This window comes from Manis javanica, chromosome 4 (genome assembly GCF_040802235.1).
Source record: "Manis javanica isolate MJ-LG chromosome 4, MJ_LKY, whole genome shotgun sequence".
NCBI classification, from domain to species: Eukaryota; Metazoa; Chordata; class Mammalia; order Pholidota; family Manidae; genus Manis; species Manis javanica.
Window position 1 is genome coordinate 100,543,094 of NC_133159.1, and position 22,719 is coordinate 100,565,812.

The following is a 22,719-nucleotide window of genomic DNA, read 5'->3' on the forward strand; positions in this document are numbered from 1 at the left end:
AATAGTAAGGCAGCATATTTCTTGTTCAGTATGTAGAGCTGCAGTATGTAATATGGTAGCTATTAGCCACATGGGCTTTTTGAATTTAGTTAAAGGTAAATAAAATGACAATTTCTCAGTTGCACTAGCTATATTTCAAGTGCTTAATAGCTCAATGGCTAGTGGCTACTGCATTGAATAGTGCTGATATAGAATATTTCCATTATCACAGAAAATTCTTTTGGGTAATGCTGATGTACAGTGCTTAAGTGCTCTGTCCTAAGTTAATTCACTTAAAAAATATGAAAATCTCAATTATACACAATAATAGAATAATATGAACCCCCAGCTTCAACAATTAACCGACCTTTTTGCCAATTAAGTATCTATCCCCAACCTTTTTTTGGTGGGGGAAAGGGAGTATTATTTTAAAGCAATTCCCAGATATTGTATCATTTCATCTATAAATACTTCAATATGTCATTTCTAACAAAAAGTTTTAAAAAAGTAGCCCAAATATTATTGATACCCTAACAAAAATTAACACTAATTCTCAATATGCCATTTAATACCCAAACCCTATTTAAATCTGATTTTTCTCAAATCTCAAACACTTCTTGAGTTTGTGTATTTTTCTATTGCTGCTGTAACAGGTTACTGTGAATTTAATGACTTAAAACAACACAGATTCTTTATCGCACCAGTTCTCTAGGTCAGAAATCTGATAGCCAGCCTTTGTGGGCTAAAATCCAGGTACTGACAGGGCTATGTCCCTTTCAGGGTGTTCCAGGAGAGAAGCTATTTCCTTGCATTTTCCACCTTCTAGAACCCAAATTCTTTGGTTCATAGTCCCCTTCTGTCTTCAAAACTGTAAATGTTGCATCTTTCTAACCCTTCTTCTCATAGTTATATCTCCTGACTTCATCTGGGAAAGGTTCTCTGCTTTTAAGGACCTGTGTGATTACACTGAATCCACCTGGATAACCCAGAATAATCTCCATATTTCAAGTCCCTTCACTTAATCACACCAGCACAGACTCTTTTACTACATAAGATAACATTCACAGGTCCTGAGGATTAGAATAAGCCACTTCTCGGGGGCTGTTATTCTGCCACCCACAGTTTGTAATATGGTCTAAGTGAAGTGTCACCTATTGCATTCTGCTGGCATGTGTGAATTTCCTTTAATCTCTCATAGCTCCCCTCTCCCACTTAAAGTGAAGCTCTCTCTAAAAAAATTAGACCTTTTATTTTTTTTAGGTGGTATGTTTATTATACGCTCAAGCAAGAGTGTCTAATATATATCTATGATTCACTGGAAAGGTTATTTCGACTCTATTTAAACTGGTTTTCTAAAGTGAAAACTGTAATATAATTCTAAGTGTAGAAATTTTTCAGTAGGGGCAATAGTTCACTTGGCCTCTCATCAGTGGAGAAAGGTGTTTGGAGAGCCTGCATTACTTTAGTGAATGTACAGTCCATGGTTTGATTTGCATCATTGCAGGCTCCGAAACTGCTTTCAACAGCAAATAGAGCAGATCCATCTCGTGGTAGACTCACTGTGAGAACCAATGTATGAAAAATGCCAGTTTACAGATGTAAGTACAACTTGTATTGATGATCATCGAATTCTTTCCTTACCTAGGCAGACATATGTGGGAAACTGAAACATTAATATGATGGGGTGAGTCAGAATGAGGGGAATTAGATAACGCATTGCCTAGAGCATCAGATATAAGGGTTAATGCTGAAACCAGAAAAATGACTTCCCAGGGCCTGCAGGAATGCAGAGGGGTGCATGGCCTAGGGAGCTACCTTCAAGATGACCTTGTTACTGACACTGGAAACTTGGCTTGAGTTTTCACTTCCATTGACAATACCCATTCAAGCATTATCTGTTTGTGGCTTTAAGGTCATTTTGAATATTTCTCCTCTAATATATTTGTTATAGAGGTAATTCAAAGAGGGCAATTTTCCAAGTTCAGGGAAGCCTCACAGTTGCTTCTAAGAGCTGACAATATGGAGCATGCGTTTGAAAATCAAGAACTTTTTAAGAGCTCTGCCTGTATCCCAGAACATTCCCAGTCCTCTAGGGAGCTTATGTTTCCCTTCTTATCACAAATAGAGACTGAGGGGTGGATGATCAGTGAGCAAGGTGTTAAATGCATTGGTGAAGGCTGCTGCTTTTCCTGGGTCCTGGTAAATGACATGAGCCTAGTCACATTGTTACATTATGGGTTAGGATGGAGGAAAATGTTTTGATACATTGTCTTGCCAATGGGTTTCAGCCCCAGGCAAGTTCACTATGGATTCAGTGAGACACTGAAAAATGACAGTGGAACATTCTTGGGGTGAAAGGGTTTATACCCAACTTTATTCCTACAGTGGCAGGTCAAGCATTAGAATCCCATTCACTCAGAGTGAGTCTGAATGGTGCAAGCTGATCTCTGCCTCAGGGCCTCTCTACCCCTGCAGCCACCTCAGTCTCTGTCCTCGGTGCTGCCACCACTCCATTTCTGCTCTCCTGCAGCCCTGCAGCCATGTGGCCATGCCACTGTGCCGCCCAGAGCACTGCGCAGAGCTCTTTTATATAGAGTTAGTAACAATGTATTGCCCACATGTGTGTAGTGAGCAAGCCGACCAAGGCCAGTTGAGACTCCTGGCCATAGGAACCTTCCCTTTATCAACATACATCAAGTATTTACTAAGCACTTGTATTTGAGGTATAGCACAGATACCATTTTGCCGTATGGTATCTGGATAAGAGAAATTCTAAAGTTACAGAAATAAAGTAAGGAGCAAATTTCTTAGATGTTGTCAGTAGATAAGTTTGAATTGTACAAAATCTGAATTCATATGTTATTTGTAGCATGTGACTTAAATGTACATTGCTCATTTTATTATACTTAACACAGAAAGCCTGTGGTGTGTTTGAAATCCTTTGGTGTGTTTTTTTAGGATAGGAAGAACTGTTGCTACAACATGAATTATTTTGTCACTGGTCTTTGCATGTCTAGTTTATAGGTAACTGAAATTTTATTAGGAGAGAAGAAAGAGCCTATGTAGTTCCCACACTCTAAAAGAAATGCTAATATTATACTTAATTTTCTGAAATAGGATTTTTATAAGTATTTTGGGGGCACATGAACTTACAAAATGACATCTACCTAGACTCATATTGGTGAATCTCAATGCTTTCCTTCCATTATAACAAGTTCTACTAGTCTCCAGCTTATTATAAAAAACTCAATAACCTTATCCTAAAATATTGATCACTTTTATTTCAATGACTTAATAAAAATGGTGTAAAGATTTTTTTCCAAAACAATAGTTTTTGTTTTCAAAATAGCATCCATTTACTTAATATAAATGAAAGCATATCTCTTTTACATTGAAACTAGAATGTATTTTTCTTTATTAACTTTAACCATTGACATGTAATTGAAGTTTTGTTTAGGGGTCTAGATAGGAACTCTGGTAGATCCAGGTGTTCTACGTACATAATTCTTGAACCTGTTTGAAAAAGAAGCAGAACTGTTGGTATTTTGTTTGTTCTCCCAGAGTCAGAGCGTTACTGGCTCTGAAGCACACAGCTCTTTGGGATGTGTGTTCTCATAATGAGAGTGGAGCTTTTAAAACAGTTCTCTTATCCCCACTGAGTTTCCCTTGAATGGCTCGAGGCAAGATTTCTTAGTTTAGGCTTGTACTCAGATTCCTTTCTACTATTTGGGAAAAACCAAAAACTTTATTCCCCTTTTTGGAATGAGATTTGAGAATCTTATTAAAAGAGGTCCACCTTAGCCTACAGGTCTTTGAATCACAAGGCAACATGAATCATTCTGTCAAGTAAGAACCTGCATTTTCAAATGATGCCTAACCCACTTCCTGATCCAGAATAGGCACTAAATAAATATTTGGTGAATGACTGAGGCGATACCTCAGGATTTAAGGACAGTTCTTCATCTAAGAAAGCCTTGTCCTTTCTAAACAATTCACTGCTTTGCAGCAACTAGAGTGAAAGACAGGAAGATCTAATCATCACCAGTGTGGCTGAGTATAAAAGGAAAGGTGATACCTTAGACTAACAGCTATTAAAGTTGCAGTGTAAAACTTGCTGTTACATTAGGAAGCAAATATACAGTCAATGCATTTATCAGTGAACAAGTGATAAGATGTACCAGATGTCTTATATTTCAGTGCCTGTTTCCTTTCCTCCTCCCATCCACATTTTCTGGAAATGTAATGGTTATGTATTTGCTTCTAATAATTCTGATGACTACTTAACTGAAAATTTAGATGCAAATAACTATGCCATGTGGTACGGGGGACATAGATATGAATAAGACCTCTTATTCCCTCTTCCTTGTCAGAATGAGGTCTATTTTTTTCCAGCTAAAATTTAAATGGTGCTGGTTCTTGCAACTGCTATTGTTTGAGAAGCAAGATGGAGAATATGGTTCTTAAATGAACTATAACGGCAAAATAATTGAGAGACTATTTGCATCCAGCATGTATCATTATCGGCTCACTTTTTCAATTTAAACACTGTAAAGTTCTTGGTTTTTGGGATCAAGACTCTGGACAACAATTGTGTTTATATTTATTTGCCACTTATCGCTGAGACGGTTCTTAATGGAGACTTTCTTCCAGGAGTTAATCGGGACTATGCAATTGAAGTTTTGCACTTAAGCCTTTTGTGTGTAAATTGTTTTCCCTGAATTTGTAAATATTTTTCATAGAATCCGTTCCTCAAGCTATGGGTTCTTTCTTCTTTTATCTTGAATTGGATCAAATTCTTCCTTTTCAGAAATGTTTTTGATGTTTATTTTTACCAGTCTCTTACCTCTGCCCCACTTTGGGAGGCCCAACTCACCTTCGCCTTTGGCCTATGTGAGGACAGGGTTCTTACAGGTTTATCACTGTATCTTCCATAGCTCTGCATGATTATACCCTCTGAAGGTTCAGTTCAGCTCCATTGAGCATCCCGGGTATTTGTGGAATACTACTGCACCAATGGGGGTGGGAAATAGGTTTCGCTAACAAGGGACTAACAACCAAATGGGGTGGTAAACTGTGTACGTGTTAAGCGTTAAGTAACTGGAACATGCTTCAAGGCAGGTCAGTATCACAAAATGAGAGCTCAAGGGGGCAAACAGCTGTTGAAGTTTTCAGGGAGCAGTGGGGCCTGGGAAAGCGGACAGAAGAGGAGGAGGCAAGATTTATTTCATTAGCCTTTATTAAAAAATTATCGGGGAGGAGTATTAAGAGTTGATTCAAGTGCGCAGACGCGTTACTTCGAGACTCAGGGTCACCGGGTGTGCATCCCGGCTGCCGGCCTTTCACCCAGGCCTCGGGCCAGCTCTTCCTCCGAGCTCAGCTGGTCCTTGGAGCGCTGCCAGGAGCGGTCAGGTCAGAAGGATCCCCACCGCAGCCCGGGCCTGGGCCCGCCCAGCCGACTCTCCTCTGCTCAGGCACCTCCCTGGCCGCCCCTCTCGGAAGGGTCCTGAGGCGCCGCGGACAAGCGCGGCGATTGGCTGCGGCTCGGGGCTGGGCACGGCTCCAGCATCGCTTGACAACCGCAGTCCGCAAGAGGCTGGGCTGAGCAGTCTCCCTCCCGGGAGTGGCGGACGCGAGGAAGGACGGACTGACAAACTGATGGATTGACGCGCGGGCGGCCGGGGGAGGACCGACGCCAAGCCCAGACCGCCGCCCTCGCGCATCAGCGCCAGCCCGGAACCGGCCGCTTCGCGCCCCCACCCCCGCCGGCATTTGGGCCGCTTTCTCCTCCGACGCTTCTCCGGGCTCGTCCCGGAGCCCTCAGGTGAGTGACTCCGGGAGGCGGAGGCGGGGTCGAGCCGAGCTGTACACCTCGGGTTGCCATGGTCACCCGTCGCCACCTGTCTCCACCTGACACGATCCGACCCGGGCCGCCCCACGGGCGGCGTTCGCGGCTCCGGAGAAGGGTCCCGGGTAGGTTTGGATGCTGACTGGGTGGGGACTGGGGTCGTGGGTGAGGTTCCGGCGCCGCCCGTAGGACCTGGGAACTGCTGGGCCCTTTTTGGAGGCCGCCCTCCTCGACCACACCTTCCCCGCACTGCCAGCCCGGCACTGGGGGCAGAGCGATGCCCCTCGCCCCAACACCGACGCCCCTGAGCAGTAAACGAGTGCAGGTTTCGCGCCCACCTTAGCTGCTACTGAGAGGCGAGAGGGGTAGCTGGCCGCGCTGATTCTTCCTCACCCTCGGCAGGGCTCGTGCGAGCGCTGAGGGGCGCGCTCGCGTCCCTCTCTCAACACTCCTGGGCCGCGAGGAGGGGCGGGAACGGCGGGGCTGCGAGCGGAGCGGCGGCGTGGGGCAGCCCCTCTGGGGCAGGGTTTTGTCTTTCTTAAGTCAGTGGTCAGTGGGAGCAGCCGCTGGGGGCTGGGCGGGGGTCGGGAACAGGGGTGGCGACTGGATTTGGAACAGGGGTTGTGCCGGGGCTGGGATGGGGGGAGGGCGCCTGCGTAGACGACAGTCGAGAACTCACAGGGTTAATAAGCCCTTTCCCTGTACTGGGGAGAAAGAGATTGGGGGTCTAGCTGTGGGGCAAAAAAGGTGAGGACGGCGGTAAGCAGGGGTGGCGTTTGACCAGCGTTGGATCTTACCCAGACATGTAGGCAGTATCCTCGCGTGGTATCTGAGCGGAGCATTTTTTTGGCAACTTGATTTTCTCTGCATAATGAAAGGAGATGTCTTTGTTTCACCCAGATTCATAGGTTGTGATCCCAACACTTTATTTCCCTCCCTTTGTTGTAGACTTCATAGAATGCTTCAAGAAGTTAATAGCACAGAGATTAACTTGTAGGTTTTTAATATGCTATAAATATTTTTTCACAGTAAATCCAAGTAGAATTTTTTTTTGTCTCCAGTGCTGGCATGTGTTGCATTGAAATTTTACTAGAAAGGAGAAACGCCTAAGAGCCTGTTTTCCCTTATTTGGCAAATTCTGGAGGTCTAATTTAGGAGGAATGTGTAATGAACAATTTTTCCATAGGTTTTAGAGATTAGATTGCTTCCACGAAGGCAAGAAAAATTGTGATATGTGAGAGAAAAGACAAGCAATTAAGCCATAACAGTATATTAAGTCAAACAAAAAACACTTCAATTTAGATGCCATTATAGATATGCAATTATTTTTGTGAAAGGATTTTGACATGTTTATATTTCATCCTCTTGCTTCCTAATTCTTTCCTTTCTTAAAAAAAAAAAAGGGCAGTACTAGGAATGTATCATAAGAAAACAGGGGTACTATCCTATGTTTCTAGTTACATAATTGTGTTTAGCCAGCCTCTTCATTTTTGTGAAATCGAATTTGTTACTGAGGGGATAGCATATCATATGCTTGATATACGCTGTAGTTTGTGAAACACTTCAAAATAAGTATGAAAGAAGCAGTATTCCTTAGATTAGCAAACTGGAAATCAGATTGCCTGGATTTGACTTGCTCTTTGCTACTGATTACAATCCTGCAAGAGCTGCTACCCTGCTACTGAGTCTGATTTTTTTATCTATAAAATGGGGATAATACCTTCTGTTGTTTTAGTCTGGAATGGACTCTAAAGTTGAACAAAATAATGTATTTGAAAGCTCTTTGGAAAAGAATTTAAAGCATCTGTTGATTACCTTTTAGTAGAGTGGAGTATTGACAAGGATAATTAAAATTTTCTGCATGGTCTATTTGGCATTTCTAGGTCCAGGATCTTATTTCTTACAGTGGCCTTACAAGTTTCATAGGAACTGTTAAGGCCTGTCCTTACTCCTTGGCAGAAGTTCTTTATTACTGTGATGATGCTCAGAAAAAAGGGTGTTTCCTCTCTATATGTGGGTCAGGATTGCTTTCAGTAGGATTCCTTATTTTTTTTTATAAAAAAATATATGCTTTCTTATTTCAGTAGAAAATAAGGCTAAGACCAGTGACTCTGACTTTAGTTTCATCTGATATTAAATAATCCTCAGTGTGGATAGTTGGTTCTTCAATGGTCTAGAAATAGCTCACTTTATGCCTTCTTACCTATGCTTTTCAAATAGGAGTATTTGCATTGTTAGAGACAAGCTGCATTGTGCGAAGAGATAAATCTGTGGTCACATAGCATGGCACACAGTTATGAAGCTGTCATCAATTGTACTTGAAGACTTGGAGAAAAAAATACTGCTTTCATATTAAAACACAAAAAGATGATATGGAGAATTTATTATTCGCATTAATTTAAAAGGTAAAATTCAGACTTCAAAGGAATTTCATACTTAAGCATTCTCTGGGGATGCGTCCAGTTTCTTCTGCCTGTTTGTGAAAAGTTTAAGAAGCAGTGCCTTAGACTTACTCAGCTAATGAATGTCAAGTCACTACGTAGTACAGGATATCAGTTGAATTCCACTTTCTAAAACTTTGACTGATATTAAGCTCAAGATTATTTGAATCCTTATCACCCCCTCTTGTTTTTCCTCCTATAAATGTCAGAATGTTATGGTGGAAAAGGTCACAGGATTTTGGTGAGATAGACCTTCATCTCACTCTTGCTTCTGCACTTTTTACTGTGTGACCTTAGGTAAGTACCTGATGTCATTGAGTATTAATGTAATTATCTGTAAAATGAAATTATAGAGTTGTAAGAATTACATAGATAATTTATGGGAGTATCTCACACAGATCCTGACATAGAATATGCACAATAAATATGCATCTCTGCATATTTGGATATTAACAATCCTTCAAAGCCATTCTTAGCAGGAAACCTCATTACTCCTCTGAACTTCCATGGTATTTTATTTGTAATTCTTTTATGGTAACTCTTTGTATTTTATGTATATTATTATTATTATTATTTATTTATTTATTTATTTATTTATTTATTTTTCAAGGTAGGAGAGCAAGGTACAGGCTTTTATTTAGAGATATGGTGAAAGGACAGAGCTCCCGGCTCACGCCAGGAGGGGACAAGAGAGTCCGTAGTGGTGCCTTGTCTAGGGGGTTTTATAGGCAGCTGAGGATTTTTCGAGAACATGAAAAAATTTAGAGATGTGGACTTGTTAAGTGGTTCCTGAATATTTAGAATTAACTTAACACGAGTAACTTCCTCTGATGATTTTTCTCTGAGATACCAGCATCTTGGTCTGGGGGCATATGAAACAAGGCCACCTGCTCAGCCCCCAAGGTGGGCTGAGGTATTGTTTGCTAAAGAGTAAGTTAAGAATTTCCAACATCTTAACTTCTTGGGTATTAAAATGCAATCTTATCTTTAAGGTGGAATCCTTCCTGCCTTTTACTGCGTTGTTAATGCCTGGGCTTACTTGCTAGTTGCCCGGTTTGCAAAATCACTTCATCAGATCTGAAGGAGAAAGACAGCACCTAGGCCTGGGCCTTTTAGTATGCTAAAGAGAACCTTACACATGATTGTAAATGGTTAGCATAATAAAACATGTGCTACTCTTCTTTATTTGGGGAACATTAACTGATCTTACTGAAGAATGATTCTAGAGCTCAATGTTTAACATAGAGTTTTAGCAGGGGGGTTTCCTTGCATGCAGTTGCATTGCTCTGACTGCAAATATCCTGCCCTGCCCCCTCCAGAGGCCCTCACCCTACCCTGACTACATCTATGGTCCCTGTCTCATTCCCCCCTCTACAGATAGACACCCTGGCTGTTGCTTGGGTAAAGGGGGTGATGACCGCTCTGGCTGCTTCATGCTGAGAGGGGGCGCAGTAAGGGGTGCAGCTAGGTCTCCATCAGTGGTCATTCAAGAGAGCCTCGGAAGATGGGCACTTCTATTCCAGATTCTATCTCCATTTGCAGTTTTGTGGCTTCTAGGCAAGATAGAACAAATTGTGTTATTAAGTTAAGTAGCAACATCTGGAGTTGGATTTCCATTCTGGAAGGACAAACTTGATGAGATTAAGAATGCATGGTTGAATATGAGAACTAGAGATAGTAAAACTTTAATTGCAATGGTAAGAGAAAACTAAAACATCTAGAGAATTATAGCCAGATATTTTGAAGAAGCTAGAATTCTGAATCTAGTTTATGTCTCAATGACTAGTATTAGGATTTAGTATGGACGAGGCTGCATTATTGAAACAATACTTTACTCCAAAATCACCGTCATTTTTTTATTTTGGTATCATTAATCTACAATTACATGAAGAACATTATGTTTACTAGGCTCCCCCTTCACCAAGTCCCCCCAACATACCCCTTCACAGTCACTGTCCATCAACATAGTAAGATGCTGTAAAATCACTACTTGTCTTCTCTGTGTTGCACAGCCCTCCTCGTGCCCCCCCACTATACATGCTAATCGTAATGCCCCCTTTCTTTTCTTCCCGCAGTTATCCCTCCCTTCCCACCCGTCCTCCCCAGTCCCTTTCCCTTTGGTAACTATTAGTCCATTCTTGGGTTCTGTGCTTCTGCTGCTGTTTTGTTCCTTCAGTTTTCTTTCGTTCTTATACTCCACACATGAGTGAAATCATTTGGTACTTGTCTTTCTCTGCCTGGCTTATTTCACTGAGCATAATACCCTCTAGCTCCATTCATGTTGTTGCGAATGGTAGGATCTGTTTTTTTCTTATGGCTGTGTAATATTCCATTGTGTATATGTACCACATCTTCTTTATCCATTCATCTACTGATGGACATTTAGGTTGCTTCCATATCTTGGCTATTGTAAATAGTGCAGCGATAAACATAGGGGTGCATCTGTCTTTTTAAAACTGGAGTGCTGCATTCTTAGGGTAAATTCCTAGAAGTGGAATTCCTGGGTCAAATGGTATTTCTATTTTGAGCATTTTGAGGAACCCCCATACTGCTTTCCACAATGGTTGAACTAATTTACATTCCCACCAGCAGTGTAGGAGGGTTCCCCTTTCTCCACAACCTCGCCAACATTTGTTGTTGTTTGTCTTTTGGATGGTAGTGTGAGATGACATCTCATTGTGGTTTTAATTTGCATTTCTCTGATGACAGGTGATGTGGAGCATCTTTTCATGTGTTTGTTGGCCATCTGAATTTCTTCTTTAGAGAACTGTCTATTCAGCTCCTCTGCCCATTTTTTAATTGGATTATTTGCTTTTTGTTTGTTGAAGTGTGTGAACTCTTTATATATTTTGGATGTCAACCCTTTATTGGATCTGTCATTTATGAATATATTCTCCCATACTTTAGGATACCTTTTTGTTCTATAGATGGTGTCTTTTGCTGTACAGAAGCTTTTCAGCTTGATATAGTCCCATTTGTTCATTTTTGTATTTGTTTCCCTTGCCCGGGGAGATATGTTCAAGAAGAGGTCACTCATGTTTATGTCTAAGAGATTTTTGCCTATGTTTTTTTCTAAGAGTTTTATGGTTTCATGACTTACATTCAAGTCTTTGATCCATTTTGAATTTACTTTTGTGTGTGGGGTTAGACAGTGATCCAGTTTCATTCTCTTACATGTAGCTGTGCACTTTTGCCAGCACCATCTGTTGAAGAGACTGTCCTTTCCCCATTGTATAACCATGGCCCCATTATCGAATATTAGTTGACCATGTATGTTTGGGTTAATGTTTGGAGTCTCTATTCTGTTCCACTGGTCTGTGCCTCTGTTCTTGTGCCAGTACCAAATTGTCTTGATTACTATGGCTTTGTAGTAGAGCTTGAAGTTGGGGAGTGAGATCCCCCCCACTTTATTCTTCCTTCTCAGCATTGCTTTAGCTAATTGGGGTCTTTGGTGTTTCCATATGAATTTTTGAACTATTTGTTCCAGTCATTGAAGAAAGCTGTTGGTAATTTGATAGGGATTGCATCGAATCTGTATATTGCTTTGGGCAGGATGACCATTTTGACGATACTAATTCTTCCTAGCCAAGAGCATGGGATGAGTTTCCATTTGTTAGTGTCCTCTTTAATTTCTCTTAAGAGTGTCTTATAGTTTTCAGGGTATAGGTCTTTCACTTCCTTGGTTAGGTTTATTCCTAGGTATTTTATTCTTTTTGATGCTGTTGTGAATGGAGTTGTCTTCTTGATTTCTCTTTCTATTAGTTTATTGTTAGTGTATAGGAAAGCCACAGATTTCTGTGTGTTAATTTTGTATCCTGCAACTTTGCTGAATTCCGATATTAGCTCTAGTAGTTTTGGAGTGGAGTCTTTAGGGTTTTATATGTACAATATCATGTCATCTGCAAATAGTGACAGTATGACTTCTTCTTTACCAATCTGGATTCCTTGTATTTCTTTGTTTTGTCTAATTGCCGAGGCTAGGACCTCCAGTACTATGTTGAATAACAGTAGGGAGACTGGGCATCCCTGTCTTGTTCCCAATCTCAGAGGAAAAGCTTTCAGCTTCTCGCTGTTTAATATAATGTTGGCTGTGGGTTTATCATGTATGGCCTTTATTATGTTGAGGTACTTGCCCTCTATACCCATTTTGTTGAGAGTTTTTATCATGAATGGATGTTCAATTTTATCGAATGCTTTTTCAGCATCTATGGAGATGATCATGTGGTTTTTGTCTTTTTGTTGATGTGGTGGAAGATGGTGATGGATTTTTGAATGTTGTACCATCCTTGCATCCCTGGGATGAATCCCACTTGGTCATGGTGTATGATCCTTTTGATGTATTTTTGAATTCAGTTTGCTAATATTTTGTTGAGTATTTTTGCATCTGCATTCATCAGGGATATTGGTCTGAAGTTTTCTTTTTTGGTGGGGTCTTTGCCTGGTTTTGGTATTAGGGAAAAGCACCCTCATTTTTATTAAAGTAACTAGGTTAAGAAAATAATTAACACTTGGCTTTATTATTTGCATAAGTGCAACAAGAAGAGCAATTGATTACATAGGCTCTTTTAAATGTGGTTTGCTTGAACTCTTTGTAAGGAATTTCAGATTGAACTTTTAAAGGCCTCTCGAGGCCAGAAAAGCCAAGTAAGACTTGCTGTCAGGTTTTGCCTGCAGTACCTGTTGATTTGGGTGAATTCCTCTCTTCTCGAGATCCAAGACATCCTGAGGTTCCTGCACCTGCCAGGAAGTGACCTTCCTTACTCACCTGTAAGGCTGCTGGGAACTCTGTAAGCAAGGTACCAGGCCAGTTCTTCCAAGGGGCTTTGTTGGCTTTATAAAGTCAACCTTAGCTCCTTAAAGCTGTTCATATCTGAGTTTATGCACATGTATCTCAGGTATGACATTCCAGTCAAAGCCTTGGCAGTATAGTCTGTGTTTTTAATTGGTCCTCTTACAAGGAAAGCAGGTTCTTATTGAACTTATGCAAATAAACATGCTGCCATGAAATATAAAAATACTGAAAGCTTTTAAATTCTTGAGGGGTCAGATAGAGAGAAAGGTAAATGTTTCAATTCTGCTTATAAAGGTAGTCATTTACAAAACTGTTGTCAGCTTAAGAGAAAAAGCTTAAAACACTTTATGAGCAACATTTGAAACAAAAAGCCACAAAATCATCTTCCTTGGTTTACTTAATCTTATGTAACCAATACCTGTTCTGCTGAAATCTAGTTCTTTACTAGTTTAGGAGTAATAAAACAGTGACTATGAATGACAAAAGACTTACAAATGACAATGGTTAAAGATCTAATGGGAGCTTACCATAAGACAATTGACATAAGGAAATTCGGATATTTCTGTAACACAAAACATTCAGTAACAAAGTTTAGCATCATTCCCTTTGACAGTGCTTTCCAAGTAATTAAGCAGGTAATTATATATTAGATAAATAAGCCAAATTAGCCAAATACTTTCTCCAATGAGAAAAAGTTCCTCTGATATATTCCAGGGGCCCTCTGGAAAATATCAGCGTTAACTAGAGGTAAAGGTACCTTTTTGAATTTGATTTTGGGAAGTTGTCAGAAGAAAGTTTCTTGGGCACTTGCTTAAATAGGATTATAGGTTGCCATGAAGCAATACTTATCCATTTAACCAGAATGACAACAACAAAAAAGGCAAATAAAGAAGGTTACACAGTTGTTAGCAAAGTTCACCTTTTAGTCCTTTCAATATTATAATCTCATTTTCTTAAATACTCTTGACAACTCACTGAGACTTTAAGCATGAGAAACTGCTTTGATAAAACAATTAGAGAACTCTTTGCAACCTTTCAATATTAAGAGCAGACTAACAGTTAAGAAAACTTTGCCTTTTTAACTGAAAACAAAATTCTAATTTTGCTGTGTAGTTGATACCAAGACTCATTTGCTTTAATTTTATAGCATGACCAAATTAAATTCTTCCACAAACTTTCTACAGCCTTCTTTTGTACATTTAGATTTCTCCCTCTAAATAAACAGCTGTACTTTAGAATAAAGTTACTTTCTTTTACCAAAAGACATATCTTTAGCATGCAGAAATGTTTTCTTTATTACTTTAAGTAGTTTTAATTAGAACTTAAAACCTTAATTTTTAGTGAACACTGAGAAGCAGGGTATTATAAACTGTTACTAGCATTCTTTGGATTGACAAATTTATGAACATTGTATAATTCCGTAACCATGAGCTTTACAACACAATTTCTCACTAAACACAAAGTATATCTTCTTAACTTAGCAAAACATTAAGGTTTTAGGTTACCACAAAGATTCTCAGGCTGTAGGTAGGTATACACACTGTAACACCCAATTATTGTTAAATTCACTTGCTACATTTAGTTTACTCATTCTTAACAACTATGCTAGACTACTTACAAAACCTTTACTGAATATTAGACAAAGTCAAGCCTCTAAGCATTTTATTCTTGAAAGATTTAGGAGATAACATCAACTTAAATGACTTTAGGTAAACTTAGGCAGCTGATAACCATAAGGATATGTCCTTTTCAGTTTAACTTAAATTAGCATTAATGCTTAATATTTTCCATTAGAATTCTCTGGAAGTTTTAGAATACCCAATTTTCACAAGCGCTTGTCTTTAAATCAATTCCATTAATATGATCCGGAGGTAGAAAAATCTTTGATCTACATGCTTAGACACACAAACATACAGATTGAGACATAATGACTATAGTTAGCAACACTCTTCATAAAAAGAACATATACACAGACAGATAAACTGATAGAGATTTGAGTTACTGATATCCAATTGCCTTTCCTTTTAGCTTATCTGACTAAAAGTATTTCAGTTTTCAAGAATACACTCTACAGGCAAGCAGTTTACATAACTGGGTTAAGGTTTAGATGGCCCCAGACTAACAGGGCCGATGAAGGCTCTGAACTCTTAGGGACTGTGTGTCCAGGGGTCTGGAAATGAAATGCAAGCACAATTCTAGTTCCAGTCTAAAGTCAGGCTGTATTGCAGAAGATACATTTCTTCTGTTTCAGGGAGTCTAGTTTAAAAACCTCTCAATTTTTGAAGATAATGAACCCAATAAGTAGAATAGATTTCCACCAAAATAATTTAGAAAACTAGTTCTACATTACAGTCTATGGGACTTTTGACTATTTTCCTTCCTTGCATTAAAATAAAACTTAGCTACATAATTTTATCTGTTTTTCTCTCAGGGGCCAAGCCTATCCAATCAGAGACTTTTATGGAGGCCAGGCTTGGGTGCAGAAGATAAAGCACTTTTTTTCAGGGTCTGGAGATCAAAATTGCTCCCAGTTCCTCAGAATGCAGGCCAGAGGCATGTCTGGCTTTAAACTTGAAACGGAAGCTCCTGTCTGGAAGAGAGAAAGACGGGTGTGCGACACCCGGTCGGCCTTTCCTCTATGAGGGCGTCCCCTCGCCTTGGAGCCTGAGTGACAGTGGTCAATCACCTCCTCTGCCAGGCCTACTGGACTTAACCACTCCTTACCAGCATGGCCTGCACCTTGCCTTGATTTCCCTCTTGCCTTCCCACTAAGCAAGAGTCGCCTCGGAGCTCTGGATTTAGTGGGACCTTACCAGTGTGCTCCTACTTATGCCTTTTGGGAGTTTCCCTAGTTTTCTCCACATGAACTTTCCTTGAATGCTCCCTGACTGTCTGATAAGTGCAGGGATTGTATGACTTCTTGCTGCCAGAGCCCTGATCTAAGTCACAAGCCTGTTTTGCTTTCCTGGGACTGCAGAAAAGGAAATGCCTAGCCCCAGGACCACTGCCTCTAAGGAAAGGAGGTCAACAGAGTAGAGCCATTTACATGTTGGTCTCAGGTTTCAGCTTGATTACTTTACAGACTTCATTTACATTACACAGGAGAAAGTGGCGCAGGCCTAAGAGGACTGCTTTGAATGGGGAGCAAGGGAGCTTTTTGCTAAGGCCAGAAATAAAATTCAGGGGCTGCCATGGACATTTATGGTGGGGTGGGGGGCTATACTCCCAAACACCAGTTTCTGCCACTGCCTGGAAATTATCTTGCCAGTCACCCACTATAAGAAATCTGATCACTGAGACAAGAGGTCGGGGGTCATCTGCGACTCTTATATAGGCAGCAGCCTAGCTGGAGGTTGACTCAGCGCCGTCGGATTAATCAGCCGGAGCCGAGATCCAAGGACCACTGTCTACTAGTCCTGTCTGCCCTCGGAGTCCGCAGATTAGGATAGGAAAGTAGGAAATTGGCTCAGCCACTCCCCAACATTCCCGTCCATCTGGAGGCAGGGGATCAAGGAGCGGCAGATAACAGGAAACCTTTCACCCGAGACTAAGACTGGTAGCTGACGCTAATCATCTTTTAAGTGGCTAACGGGTGCCCAGACACATTTTTATCAGATAAAAAGTACAGCATTTAGTTAGGAATAAGAGCAGAGCGTGGATCTCCTACCTTGTGGTGGTGAGCATTGGGTTCCATGAAATTGATGAAGTTAAGAGAGAGTTAGGAATGCCCCCTGCCTCACTGAGGCCAGGGCGGCCTGAAGAAGCAGACTGGAAGTTAGAGACAGAGAGAGACACTCCTCACGGATACCCAGTTGGGCTGTTGGGCCTGATTCCTGACACATGGGCCTTTGAGAAGCTGAAGTGTAGCCTCAGCCTAGACTCTCGCAGTTGCCCATGGCTTTCCTCAGTCCCTTGCATCCGAGGAGATGCCTCTGAAGGGGAATCCCGGCCTTCACTCAGCTGACATTCCCAGCTCCCAAGGGAGATGGGGGATCCACTGAGGGAGACGCAGGGGAACTTGTTGCTTGAGACTTTGAGATCGGCAGCTGGGCTAGTCCCATTTAAGTGGCTGACAAGCGCTCGATTTTGTGTGCCACAGACGGCTTCCTTCTATAAGGATAGCAAAAGAAGAGGCAGGCTTTGATGCTGATACTCACCTCCGAAGTTATCCCGGACGAACCCCCAAAGATGATGCCGGGGTTCTTGTTTGTGGAGCCGAAGAATGAGCTTCACAAACAGTCAAGGTAGGAGAGCAAGGTACAGGCTTTTATTTAGAGATACGGTGAAAGGACAGAGCTCCTGGCTCATGCCAGAAGGGGACAAGAGAGTCCCTTTATGTATATTATTTTTGTAAAGAAAACCTTAATCCAGGACTTTTAGACTCCAAATCTAATGCTAGCCCATGTCTAAACCCTTTTTTTTTTGCCATTTAATTCTGAGACCATTATATTGAATAGCCAGAGCTTACATATTTCAACTGATTTTTCTTCCTTTTTGAGTTTCTGTTCCAGTGAAAAGCTATCCCTACAAAATACCACATATTTCCTTATAAACTTTTCTTTCATGTTTATCTTGTTCACTGTAATAAATCAATCATTATATCCCCGGGATGTAGCATGGGTGCTAGCACAGAGTAGACACTCAAACATTTTTAAATGAATACTGACTTCAAACATGTAGAAGTCTCCTCATGTGGCATCTTTAACATAATTGAACTAATCGAGCTTCCTAATGTATCAAAATTACACCTAAAATATTTTTAAAAGCAAGGTAAACTTTTTCCAAATAAATTTTTATACTTTATCCACAGACAGTAGCTCTACCACAGCATGTTATTAGCATTCCTTTGATACATTGTCCTTACTAAGGGTATGAACTCCGAAGAAGAGAAATTTATATTTATTTAGGGCCAGATGCATGCTTGCCCTACTGCCTGGAACTTTATCTCATTTTACAGGTGAACATCCTATTTTACGAACAGTACTACATGAAAAAGAACATTAACATTTTATGCTATTTATGCTTGGTACATTTAATTCAGATATGACCTATGAAATGAATGAATTTCTATAGCTAAGTGCCATATTTTGTGACTTTTGTTAATGTATTGAAAAATAAATTAGAACTTTATATAAAATCTTTGAGAAAACTTTATAGGACTGCTAAAATTAGAGTTTTAATGTGCATTTTTGGTTTAACTTTTATTTTTACATTATTTTGAAACCTTGTAGAGTTGGGTTGGTTTTCTTTCCAACTTTAAGAAATGTTTTTTATTTCTTAATTTTCATTTAGAAATGAAATTTTGGGAAGTGCAAAAACAGTATCTTATGAACAGATGATGATGTAAAGCAACTTCAGGAGTCTGGATGTGTTTATTGTATAGTGCCCACTCATGGGAAGTGTTAGTTTCACTGTATATAGTTTCTGACCAGACTCACCTGGGGCACTGTATTCTATTTTGAGTGCTTTAAGAGGGAGAGTAACCTATGTCGGTAGACAGTACCCAGAAAGGTAGGGAATTTGGAAGCTACGTGATGAATGGTTGAAAGAAGTACGAGAATAGACATGATTATCAGATTCAAATGTGTGAAAGTTTTTAATGTAACAGATGTGTATTATGTGGACTCTGAAGATATAACTAGATGAAAGTTACAGGAAAATATATTTCAATTCAATATTAGAAAAAAACTTTTTACACTTATGAACAAATTAAAGGAGTCCTGTATTATCTACTGTTATATAACAGATTACCCCAAAACTTAGTGGCTTAAGACAACAATTATTTATCTCACTGTTTATGAGGGTCAGAATCTGGTCCTGATTCTTGGGTGCCTCTGATTTAAGGTCTCTCTTAACGCTGTAGTCAAGCTGCCACAGGAGCTGTGGTCTCACTTGAAGGTTCGACTCAGGGATGATCTTCCAAGGCCAATGACTTGGGCCCCTGTTTCTGTGGCCTATTGGACTGAGGGCTTCCATTCCTCACTGGCTGTTGGGTTGGAAGTGGAAGCTTCCCTCAGTCCTTTCTTACTTGAATTTTTCCACAAGGTTGCCTTGTGACATGGCAGCTGGCCTACCCCAAAGTGAATAGTCTGAGACAAAGGGCACATGCCTGCTTTCTGGATGGATACTGCAGCCTCTATATAAATCTTGGAAGTGACATCCCAACATATCTCTTGGATAGAAGTGAGTCACTAAATCCAGTCCATACTCAAGGACCAGTGAATACAAAAGATTGTATAGTTGGCCCTGTGAACAATGCAGAAGTTAGGACTGCTGACCTCATGCAGTCAAAACTCCAAATATAACTTCTGATTTCCCCAAAACTTAACTACTAAGCCTACTATTGCCCAGAAACCTTACCTGTAACATAAATAATCGAGCACCTATTTTGCATGTTATATGTAATATATACTGTATTTTTAAATTAAAGTAAGCTAGAGAAAAGAAAAACTTTGAAATTGTTGCCCATTTCCAAAAAATTTTCTAGTATATTTATTGAAAAAAATCCATGAACCAGCAGACCCACATAGTTCAAACCAACGTTCAAGAGTCAATTGTATATACACTAGTAGACTAATTGGGGACTGTCTTAGAGACTGCCTTCCACGGGTGCCTTTTTGGGTATAGAAATTTTCTGTCATTGGAGGCATTTATGTAGAGGTTGGCAGATCATCTGTCAGAGGTAAGTATTTGGATATTCTGTACTAAATAGAATGGACTAATGTACCTTCCAATCAGTTTTGTGATAAATATGTAAATACTAAGGAGGTCCAGAAGCTAAGATGGAAAACTTTAATAGGCAGTTACATAGTTTATTGTACTTCTTTTAATAGTTATTCTTGTATAATTTTGGCCTTTTCAGTATACTTTCAAGTTTTTATGACTCTTAGTTCAATACATGTTTCTGAATTTTGACATACTGACTTAAAAAAACATTTTTTATGTAGTTCTTTGAAGCATACACAAATAGCTTAAGTTCTGCTTTTTCTGTTTGAAAGCAATAAGTGTGGAAATAAAAAAAATTGAGGCTCTTTAGCCTATTTTACAAAGCACACTTTTGTACCTTCGTTTTAAGTGTAACAGAAACCTGTACTGGAGTTCTCATATAATAATAGGTGAAATTGTGTTCTTAGATAAATATTCCATTTTACCACAAATAAATAAGGTAAAAACACAAATAAGAAAATAAGGAACACTGTATACATTTGTATGAATATTGTATTTTGACCCTAGTTGATATAATGTTAATTTGTGATTAGAGTTTAAAATTTTTATTAAAAATATTAAAGAACTCTCTGTATTTCTCATTTACATATATTTATGGATTGTAACTGCTTAATAAACATTTGAATTTTCACCATGAGCTACTGTGGTGATTTAAGGAATAGACTGCTTTAAACTCCTTTTACTTGTTACATGGTTAACACCTGAAGATTTTGGCTAGAAGTCAGGAAACCTTGAGTTCTCAGCTATGCCTAATGTTTAGTAATAATTATTTAGTCAAGTGGTGGCACTGTTGTTCACTAGTAAGTAGGATTCCCGTTTTGAAATGTTTTAAAGAACGGACTTATTTTGGTCTATCCATACTTACACTCAGGTTTTTCTTGAGATCCGTGATACAATTTGTGAGCTTTCTGACTGGGAAGGTGTTCAGTCTGAGACCAAAGAACATGGCAGAGGTGTGATAGGTCTTAAATAGATCTACTTAACCATGCTGTAAGCCACAAGTGAGGTAAAAAAGCATATTATTTAAGAATTAAAAAAATTTAAAAAAAATTTTTTCTCTCCATATTTTGTTTTTAGATCTAAACTTTTTATGCCTTAAACCAGCACCCTAATTTTGCTTCTGGTTGTGCTCTAAAACCTGAATTATGTTTAATAGTGAAGCATTGTAGCAACACACTGTTAACATCTAGATTTACCCATATTTGGTGTGGTTTTTCACAGGTACTTTAAAAACTGAGTTCATCTTAAATTTGAAAGTTAAACTCTATTTCTTTCTTTCTTTCTCACTCTCCCTCTTTGTCTCTTTCTCTTTTTCTCCCTTCTCTTCTGTCAGTCTCAATACTGCTTATTTTTTGATGGCAGTATTCATTTAGGTAATATAATTTAAAAATTAAGTGGAGTTTATGAAGTCAAGGTTAGGAAGTATATTATATTAGACCTCCTGTAGAGATCTTCTAAAATAAAAAGGATTTTGATACCCTGCTCTAGATGGTATTTACATGAGTGTATACACATGTAAAAATGCATCAAGCTGTACATGAAGATCTGTGTATTATATGTACCTCAATAAAACTTCTTTTAAACAATCTTTAATTTGGTTTTAGTTTCTTATACAGTTGGGCTAATACTTTTTGTGTCTCAAGCTTAAAGTGCATGTTTAAAAGTCTCATTAGATTGTTATAATGCAGACTTCTAGATTATTTACCTACCCTGTTAACATTGTTTAATGGAAAAATAATGTGAAAGATCATAGAACTAGGGACCTCTGTTTAAATAATTTTTAAAAATCATTTCAGTACTATGAAGCCTTTCATTTTGGCTTATTAGGTGATTCTGTCCCCTTCACATTTTTCCTTGTTTTTGTAAGGTATCTATGCCCTTTTTTTCTTGGGGATCAGTGTGGTGTTGTAGAAGGAGCTTTTGAATCTGACAGACTTATGGTTCCAACCTTGCTCTAGGGTTATAATCTTTGGCTACTATATTTCCTTCCTTTTATCTTACCTCCCTTCCTCCTTTTTTTCTTCTTTCTTTTTCTCTTTGTCTCTCCCTTTGTGTGTCCTGTTTCTGTATCTGTCTCTCCTTCACAATCATACATTTTAATTTTCATTGCTACAAAGCTTAGGATATAAACTGGGGAGGTGGAGAAAATTTCTTGCCTGGCTACCAAGATAAGGCTGCCCAGAAGTTTAAAGAACTAATAAAGAAGTGAAGTCCTCCTTGTTCAAATGTTTATTTTAGGGAACTAATGAAAAATTGACCTAAAGGGCAACCTAAAAAATATATATATATATATGCACACACATATACATATAAAATAATATATATATATTTGCCTCTCCTTTGCCCTATTTGTTTATTACCCTGTAAACAGGTTCCCTCAGGTACTTTTTAAAGATTTCCTAGTTGGTGTTGATATCTATGCAGATATCAGGATTTATGTCCTGACATTCTAAAAGACTGTTCAACTGCCAGGGAGACATATGTTTATCCTTAATGTAAATACTGGGATAATTTCTTAACCTTGCAAAGCCAAGGATTTTCATCTGTAAAATGGGATGAAATTGCCTATGTCATAAGGGTCAATTAAACGACAAAAATAAAGATCCTAGAATGTACTGAACAGTTTTTGCATTGCGAACATAGTAATTAATCCTATCTTTAGGATTCCACTCTAGTTGGTATGCTGATATATAGAAGAGAAACTTTGAGAGCTAATCTTAAAAATTTTTCATATTCATAGTTTTTTGTCTTTAAAATTAAAAATTGTACTCAAAGGAATGTATGTATAAACATATAAGTAATGCATTAATATATATTGGTTAAAAACCATTCAGACAATACAGATAGAGAGTAAATAGTCTCTGGTCAACCCCTTCCCCTTCCTAGTTCTGTGCTCTCCATCTAATCCCATTCCTCCCTTAAGAGATACCCACTCT

The 22,719-nt window shown here is 39.2% G+C and overlaps 1 protein-coding gene across 4 annotated transcripts in view; it reads left to right on the forward strand.

Moving 5' to 3' along the window:
• The first annotated feature begins 5,212 nt into the window (after positions 1 to 5,212).
• The window catches only part of WDR47 (WD repeat domain 47), a 100,359-nt gene continuing 82,852 nt past the window's right edge, over positions 5,213 to 22,719 (forward strand). For 3 of the 4 annotated variants that reach the window (XM_073234456.1, XM_037001561.2, XM_037001562.2), the window contains exon 1: positions 5,213 to 5,800. The gene's annotated coding sequence lies outside the window, so the exon portion shown is untranslated. The other variant, XM_073234457.1, reaches the window with a different exon arrangement.